This window comes from Scophthalmus maximus, chromosome 19 (genome assembly GCF_022379125.1).
Source record: "Scophthalmus maximus strain ysfricsl-2021 chromosome 19, ASM2237912v1, whole genome shotgun sequence".
Lineage (NCBI taxonomy): Eukaryota > Metazoa > Chordata > Actinopteri > Pleuronectiformes > Scophthalmidae > Scophthalmus > Scophthalmus maximus.
This window is the reverse complement of record NC_061533.1, coordinates 3,726,247-3,735,462: the sequence shown is the minus strand read 5'-3', so window position 1 is coordinate 3,735,462 and position 9,216 is coordinate 3,726,247. Positions and strand designations below refer to the sequence as shown.

The 9,216-nt window shown below is 41.0% G+C and overlaps 1 protein-coding gene and 1 long non-coding RNA gene across 4 annotated transcripts in view; one reads left to right on the top strand and one right to left on the bottom strand.

Annotated features, from left to right (window-relative positions):
• Positions 1-6,213: 6,213 nt before the first annotated feature.
• On the bottom strand, positions 6,214-8,313 carry LOC118313358. The gene is made up of 2 exons (XR_004794451.2): positions 7,856-8,313; positions 6,214-6,690 (listed from the first exon to the last, which is right to left on the bottom strand). It is a non-coding gene; the product is annotated as an uncharacterized LOC118313358 (long non-coding RNA).
• Positions 7,490-9,216, top strand: part of smarca2 (SWI/SNF related, matrix associated, actin dependent regulator of chromatin, subfamily a, member 2) — a 42,613-nt gene continuing 40,886 nt past the window's right edge. For all 3 annotated transcript variants that reach the window (XM_047329328.1, XM_035638731.2, XM_047329327.1), the window contains exon 1: positions 7,490-7,638. The gene's annotated coding sequence lies outside the window, so the exon portion shown is untranslated. The remainder of the gene's footprint in view (positions 7,639-9,216) is intronic.

The window sequence follows — 9,216 nt, the reverse complement described above, 5'->3', positions numbered from 1 at the left end:
ACTGACAAGAAAGACATGTAATTATTTCAAATTGCAAAAAAAGAGAAAAGAAAATCCAAATGCAACTATGACAAAAGTTCTCAAAGCCTGAAAAACTGAATCAGCGTTCAAATGAGCTTCAACCAGCGCGCAGATGACAAACTGTAAGCGTTATATGTTTGCGATTGCAACAGAGACTAAAAGAAATGAACCACACGCTGGAGGAATAGTAAATGCATAGAGCCGAGCTACCGCAGATCCACGTTAATCCCTGGCTTTTGACATGTGCCTCCAAGACCACGTACAGGTCAAAGAGCACCGAGAGCATTTTGACCTCTAGTCCAAGCGCTCTAATTTGATGATTTTTTTATGAAGCAGAAACGACTGCGCATTTGAACTGTGGCGCAGATCCCGTTTCAGTCGCGAGATTTCCCTCCGGCGGTGGCAGTTTGGGTGATTCAGGGACAGAAAATGATCGTCCCAGAAACACTAAAACTGTCCGGTGTCGGGGGGTCCCGCACTAAATTTTGGTGAGTGGAAACAAGCAATCAGTCCCAGCATGCCACGCATTCCACAGTGTGCCACTCCTGCGTCGTCTTTCCGCGCCAATTCAAAGGGGGAAGTACAGGAGAGAGAAAAAACACATTTACACCCTTTTCTCCGCCGGCACTGAGCGATCGCACGTTTCTTTGCGAGCGCGAACCGTCTCTTTTTCACATTAACACCGGTAACCTCGCCGCCTTTGGATGTGGTGAAGATGAAGTGGTCTTAACAGCTCACAGATGGTCCACCGTGCGCCGATGGTGGGCAGGTATTCAGGGGGGCTGACTTTACCCTCCTTACCCCCGTCACCCCATCGCACCCCCACCGCGATTCACTGTGACAAGTTTGAAACACATGCTGGACTTCGCACTTTGAAAGTGCTGGAAACACATTTGGGTAAAAAAAAAAAGAAAAAGGGCCAAGCCAACGACGCTGCCGCCGTTTCATCTGTTTCATCCGAGTCCAACCTGCGGCGAGAGACGAGGACACGACTCAATTTCGGGCGTCATTAACGCGCACATGTATCAGTTTCTCTTTCTTTCTTTTTTTTTTGTAGTTGCAATAAAATGGTAAAAGTCAAATGCTTTGTATTTGTGGCTGCTGACTCTCTTGCACTGCTCTTCACTTGCCAGGAACCACCTGTCGATCAAAACCCTTCAGGAGGGATTGCAATGTTTTTTTCTTTCCTTTCTTCCTTGTTCGATGGTGTTTGAAGTGCTGTAGCTGGCAGGCTTGTCTTTCAATCAGAGACGATTTCTTTAAGCGATTAGTTGGCGGAAAAGACACTTTGAGGGAGCCGTCAATGATAAAGAAATCCAAGCAGCAAGAGTAGAGTTATGTTCTTCTAACCCCTACTTACATTCAATTTTAAAGAGCAATACCAAAAATATACCACGTTAAGGTGGAAGTGGTCTACCTGTTTTCAGGTGATCAGCCAGTGCTTCGCAAAACTGAAGTCTGCAGTTTGAGACATTATCTCGTTTGTCTTAATATAAAGTTGGTCTATCAGAACTAAACTAGCACCCAGACTGGACGGTGGCACAGTATCCACCTCCATTACAAGATCCACGTTTCAGCCCAGGAGCTTGAGACTGCAAAGTGTTAACACTTTAGTGTCACCGGTGCAAAGCCGGTCACTTGCTGTAAATGCAAGAGTTTCCCATTTTTTGACTTACATAGAACACATCAGAGGCTTTGAACGGCAAATGCAGAATCATTCTGCGCAGACCGTCCCCCCAAGAAAGACGACACCGTCAGTTGACACGTTCAACTGACCTCAATGTGGGTGATTACTGCACATCGAGAGAGCGTTAGAAGACAGTGGGATGTTGAGGCCACAGACGAACCAGGTTTGATTTCAGTTTCTTACTGTCAGTCGGGTTTCTTTTGTCCATCACCATGATTGTTAACCGAGATATTGCTCTAACCATGACGTGGTTGTTACTTTGATACCTCTATGTTTTCACCCATGTCTGTTTGTTCATTTTTTGGTGTATGTGTAAGCAAGATTACACAAAAAACGATGAAACCATATTCAATCAAACTTGGAAGAGGGATGGGGCAGATCCAGGATTTTTTGGGGGATAAATAGGTAGGTACAGTAGGTAAGTAGGTAGGTAGGTAAGTAGGTAAAAAGGTAGGTAGGTACAGAATGTAGGTAGATAGGTAGGTAGGAAAGTAAAGAAAGGTAGGTAGGTAGGTACAGTAGGTAGGTAGGTAGGTAGGTAAGTAAAGGAAGGTACGTAGGTAGGTACAGTAGGTAGGTAAGTAGGTAAGTAAAGGTAGGTAGGTAGGTAGGTAGGTACAGAAGGTAGGTATAGTATACTTTATTGGTCCCTAACTGGGTTCCGTTTGCGCTCTAGTGCCATTCCTGATTCAAAGTAGACGTTTATGTACAAAAGATATTTTACAGATTTTCCGTCAGACTTCTGAATAGTTTGTGCAAACTGCTTACGCCTCCGCCACTGATAACAACAACATCTGTGCTTGCGTGTGATCTGTCAGAAGACATCAGCAGACAAGGGTTTATCACTGATCATCACGCTGCTGCTGCTGCTGCTGCTGCTTTGGTGCGGCCCGGGCCACCAGATGTCGGGCAGCTTGTAATATTAAGCGACGTGCTTTAACAATGAATGGCAGAACACCTGCAACAAAGGCAAACTACAAAGAGGCTTCCTCTGACAGCATTTCCTCTCTTCTCAGCCTCCTACATGACCCCGGCACCATCTTGGAAAAAGATCTCAGCGCGGTCGCTGCAGGACCAGACGCCGGTTCCCCCGGGAGCGCTCAAAAGCAGCAGCACTCTCGAAAATTGAGCATTGGCAGGCAGAAATTGAGGGCGGAGTGATGGAGGAGGGCACGGTGCACCTGCCCGTAAATCTTGGCCGAAAAGTTTTCCTTTCATGGGAAGTACTCGAAGAGAGAAATAACAAACAATGGTCAGAGGGCCAGGGGATAAAGCAGAGAGAGAGAGAGAGATACACGGGGAGAAAGCAGCCAGCTGGACAAGAATGATGTTAAGGAAATCATTTACTGAGATGACACAACAGCTGGGGCCAAACTGGACACCTCTGAGATCCAAAAGTCAAACGCCAACGTCTTTTTCTTCAGCATGTGTGTGTGTGCGTGTGTGTGAATGTGGACAGCTCTTGTAATGTTATACCCAATAACTTCTGCGGATGACTAACAGATACACTTCAAACGCAGATAACTTGAGAATTTCATTATGGTCACACTGCAAATTGTTCTGTGCTTGCCAAGGTTTAAAATGTAAGATTTGGAAATATCTCAATGTTTTAAAAGTTATTTACTAGTTTCCATCTTTGAACTATTAGAGCCTACTTATTTCTAGAATGAAAGAACTTATTCCAAGTAAAACGATCTTGCTGCATGGACAGATAATTTCACTTTTCTTAAGTAACTGTTATTTATTAATACGTCCTATAAATAGGGCTGAAACAGCAACACTATACTTTGGCTAATAAACGATTACTGAGAAATAAAGAGCAAAAAGCTCAGAAATGAAGCCTGAAAGTTGCATGGGCAAAGTAAATCAGTGCAAATCATTGAGTACAACTTTGGTTGACTTGGATATACGATGTTTCTCTTTTGAAAAATAGTCCATTATTTTACTGGGACATTTTGACTGGAAAAGCACATGTGTAAATATATTTATTTATTCTATTTATAAATATCACATGTACATTTCCCCACATATGAAAAGACAAAATGTCTGCCGTGAAACAGGCCTTGTCAGAAGCTAACTGTTGCTAACTGACAGTAAGTTGCGGACTCCGTTAGCAAAGATCTGAGTCTTTTCTCCACCTCACTAACTCTTTGTCAATTGAAACGATGTGCAATCCCAAAAAACAAACAAACAACATAAGGCCAAGTGAATGAATGGAGAATAAATGACCCAGATAATAGGCAGAACTTGGAGTAATACTGCAACTAGCTGACTCATGCTAATCGAGTAGCTTAACTGTGAATAGCTGACTCATGCTAATCGAGGTAGATTTGGTGTTAGCAGTCATCGCGGACGAATATGTTGATGAACCTTCGCTGGTGTGAACTATACGTTTTAAAAGAAGTACAATTAGAAGCTGGATTAAGCTACTTTAGAAGAAGAGAAAAGACAAAAAAATAAACGAAGCAGGAAAAAGGAAAATGCTTAAAAACAAAAAGAAAGACAAGAAGCAGACAAAAGGCGAGACACAAGAAAAATAACTCAAGGAAGAAGAAAAAAGGTTCTATCAGCAGCTGATATTGATTATCATTTCTATGTGACGCTTACTGTGGCAAAAACGGTGTTGGGAGAAATAGAAATCCTTCCTAAGTGATGTAAACAGTAACACAACAAAAATGGCCGCCGCCTCTCTCCACTGTTTAAACAGCCACACTCCATCGTCTGACTCACAATTGAGTCAGACGAAAAACAATTGCACCACAAATGTAGCCTGAGCACTGGTTATTCAAATGGGACGCTCGGATAACGCAGCGCTAAAGCAAACAGCTCGCTGTCAAATGTGGCTCATGTAAAACTAATTATAACGCAGCCTTTGTTTGCTCACACCTGTGCATGACAAGACAGTGCATGTGCTCAAGTGTATGTTTGTTTGTGTGTGTTTGTTTGTGTGTGCCACATAAATTTCTGACACTAAATGAAGCTGTCAGACAGAATCCCTTCATCTTCACTCCATTCACTCTCAAATATCATGCGATACAAATTTACAAAGTAAAACACAATGATTAATAACACACTGAGGTCTCCACCACCCCATCCTACAATTAAAAGTTTTATTAAACATGTATGCTATTCCATACGACAACTTGTGCGATTTGACATTAAATATTTTTTTGTTCATATGATATTGTTTGATACGTTTATGATAATGTGTTTCAAACGAATGCCAAGAGCAATGCTATTTAACCTAAAATTTAAAAAATCAATTACACCATAAATTTACCAAAATTATTTAAGCATCAATTATGCATTCTTTGCATTAAAGAGACATTTGTTTTGCAAATCTGAGATCAAGGTCTCTTTTGCAGTATATTTATATTAAAAAAATACAGCATGTACACATTTAAAGTATCTTGGAGGAGTATGTATATAATTTTGTATCGCAAAGATAATCATAATTCCGGTCTACTGGGATGAATTGGCAACTGTTTTCAAATGTAGATAAATGTATTTCATCTTGGATTTACAGAAAATCCAATCAAATAAAAATAATCAAATCAATCAAATCAAAGGAAAAGGGGGGAAGAAGAAGGATGCTTTCAAGGGGCCTTCTTTGCATCTGTAAACGAGTGCTCCATTGTTCAGCCCAACCATCCAGAAACCTGTGGACTTTTGATAAAATCTCATGGCCAGTGATTCACCTGAGCCTTTTTACTCAGGGTTTCAAGGTGAATGGAAGCCACAACCACCAGTCCTTTCACTGCCAAATGACTGCGGCCGAGCCCTTTCCTGGATCGCTGAATCTGAAGGTGGGGGCGGCGGTTTTCACCACAAAGTTAATCAGGCTTGCTTTTTGGGTTAAAATTTACATTCAGGAACCCTGTGCACATCCTTTATGGAGAGACATGTAAGAAAGGGCAGACTTGTTGAGGAGGGGAAGTCAAGATCAAAATTTGAATTTGCGGCTTTTTCTTTTTGATCTGTGAGGTATTCAAATGAGGGCTGTCAGGATGGAGCGTTTTGAATGACTTACAGGGTCATCTAAGTGTCATCGCTCGCAGATAGACAAGATGCAGTAGCAGTGCACCTTGTGGAATTAAGAGCTTTAAAACATTATATGTGAGGTTTTCAATAGTACTGATCGCCTTAAAGATATTTGTTGCTTCTCCGAAATCCAGTGAGATAAAGCTGGACATATGCTTATAATGATACATTTATTGTAGTGGTCTTAAAGTAATTATTAACTTCATAATTTTCCCCACAGACCTGCTATTCTTGGTATTTCACAAATATTGTTGTCTGCAGCATGTGCATAGTTCTTGTCTTCCCTAAAATACTACAGCATCCAGTACACTGTAGGCGAGTAAGATGGAGCCAATAAGATATTTATAATAGTAATTTCTATTTATGTTTTTTGCTATTTATTTTTTTTCTATTTAAGATTATTTTATTTTATTTTTTTTTTTACAAAATTTACATCAATCAATATATTCCAGTCCGGAAACAGGTTCTGTTCTTAATATTTATTTATTTTGTTAACATACACTTGATGCTTATTGCAGACAAATAATGGGCCGGACTGAACAGAAAATAAACAGGCCAGAAAAAACACATTATCTCCGTTGAGTTTGTACAAACAAAATGTCCAGTAAAAACAGCTTTATCTTTTTCATGTTGAAAACAAAAACAGAGCCCCTGATATCATAAGGATGCAAATGGAGCTTGACTAAACCTGTGGCTGATTTGCATGGCTCGCCTTTGAAACTCCACAACGCTGAGATCAGACTCACCAAGTTAGTGTATGTAAATTGTGGGACTGGCACTCAATCACTCTGGACCTGACATGTTTGTTTATGCTCAGATGTCTGTGGTGGTAATTCTTCATGAGTCCTGCCAGGTGCTTCTGTGCTGCAGGGGCCAATTTACGAGGCGGCCGCTGGTCACTGCTGCCATCTTGTGTTTCTTGTAAAGACTGCACACAGCCTCTGGATTTGACATTAAGCACAGTAGGTCCGTATGCAGGTTAATAATATATATTCTTTAAATAGTCTAAATGTGTCACACATTGTTTAGCATTTATTTCTGTATTTGTGTAGCCTATATTGAATGATGCTGATATTGGGTGATATTTCTGTATGTTGGTGGATAGAAACATTACAGATGCCTTTGAGCACTTTTTCCTCCTACATAATTTCATAATTTCCTCTGCACGACCAGCAAGGTTATTTTTTTAAATGAAGTTGATTGATAAATTATCCATGGCATTAACTTTGAAAGCGTCCTCACTTTACTATAGGTTTTACACACAGTACTGTACATCAACAACAGCATTGTCTACCCATGCAATGTGGGCAACTAACTGTAGGTATGATGTTAAGAATTAAAAATTGAAAGTTAGTGTTAAAACCAATAGCAAATCAAAACCTCTGTACCGCTGTAACAATGGTGCTAATGACCGTATTAAAAATATTAATAAACAGATATTAAAAATATTATTACAATGTCATCATGGCTTCGGCTCCAAATGAGATATCAAAGTCTGTAATGAAGTTTATGTAGGTTAATTCATCTTGTTGGCATTTATGCACACACACGCACACTCACACACTCACACACACACACACACACACACACACACACACACACACACACACACACACACACTGCAAACTGCAACCAAAACTGCAGGTACACGCCCAAGTACGACAATTGACGTGTGATCCAGCCAATTGCTGTGGGCGGTGGGCGGGACTTCCGGTGACAATGACAAATCAGCAATGGCGACGCCGAAAAAACTTCAGCGCGTCAGCAAAAACAACACGGAGAGAGGGAGTGAACTTATGAGTGTGTGGATGGTGGCAGTCATATTTTGAAGAAAACATAATAATAATTTTCCACCTACCCCCTGTGAGCCGTTTCAATTCAGCCGAGAGGTAAAACAACCGACGGCACTTCACACTCTAACTGTCCAAACTTTGTGACGGGGACGCACAGTTTTCCTTCGGTAGCCGCGCTAGCATGCTAGCTGCTAAGCTAGTTAGCGGTTTTGGCTAGCTGCTAGCTAAGTATCCCCGACGATCGAGCGCAACACGGCCGCCTTGTGAGACGTCCCAACGCCGGTTCGTTCCTGTGAAACCTCGAGCCCCTTACATTTAACGTCGGAGTACAACGTTTGTCTCCTGATTGGTCGCCGGGGTCGTTGTCAGCCGCTTGACTTTCACCTGAAGTTTTAATTGTGCACATCCGCGATGGCCACCAGCTCTTTTTTTGGGGGAAGCCATGATCCAATCAGAGTCAACTGCACGCAACAGTACTGTTGACAGCAGCAAACGACGATATGATGTTTAAGCTAGCCAATTTGCATAATAGAAATCTATTAATTATGTGTCTAAGTAGTAATTAGACACGTGGTTCAACGCTGTAAGCATAATGTTTCTGTTGTAACCAAACCGTTACCGTTGCTGCAAATGGGTTGACAGCATTGACAGCAGTCAGCAACTACTGTACGATAGCCTGACTAGCATATTATCAGAAAACGGTTCAATGTGCCATTAACTCAAATCAAAACATATATATTCACATCCGTCTGCTAACTGTAACCCCAGGTGAGACAGTGGGATCAGCTGATGTCTGCAGGGGGCAGGAATGAGACTGGGGGTTTGACAACATGAGCGGTCGGTGGGCAGACATGTGTTTTCAGTGAGGTTTGCAATCCTCATACTCAGGATGCAGTTTTATACACAAATAAATAAAGCAGAAGATGCTTTCAAAAGTAATTCAACTTTTCAATATATCTATCAGTAAATTGTAATGTGATGCCTTCAATGCTTCCGTCTAGGGCTGCAACAAACTATTATTTTCAATATTGATTAATCTGTCGATCGTTTTCTCGATAAATCGATTAGTTGTTTGGTCCATCAAATGTCACAACATGGGGAAAAATGTTGATGGTGTTTCCCCACACCCCCAAGATGATGTTGTGTTTTGTCCACATGCCAAAGATATTTCGTTTGACGGTCACAGAGGAGCAAAGAAACCAGAGAAATGTTCACATTTCAAAAGCGGAAATCAGAGAATTTTGACTTTTTAAAAATATAATGTATTTTTTGAACCGATTATTGTTGCAGCTCTACTTCCGTTGAAGACTGAAAACTCACCTGTTCAGACTGCACCTTACTCCCTGAATGTATTAATATTGTCAAAAAAATGTACATTCTAAAATGAGCACATGAAGCAGTTTTTGCCTATTTGATAAATTTGTATGTACTCTATTGATTCTTGCAGTTTTGGGTAATATCTTCATGGTTGAATGCACTTACTGTAAGTTGCTTTGAACAAAAGCGTCTGCTAAATCAATGTAATGTATTAATGTAATGTACATAGTGCAGAAATATGAAAAAAAACAAAAAACCTTAAGCAGCAGTTCACCTCGGTGCACTCGTGTGCACAGTTTTTTCCAAAGTACTTTCCAGGCTAGGTTGATCAAAAGCATCTTTTCTGTTTCTCAAAAT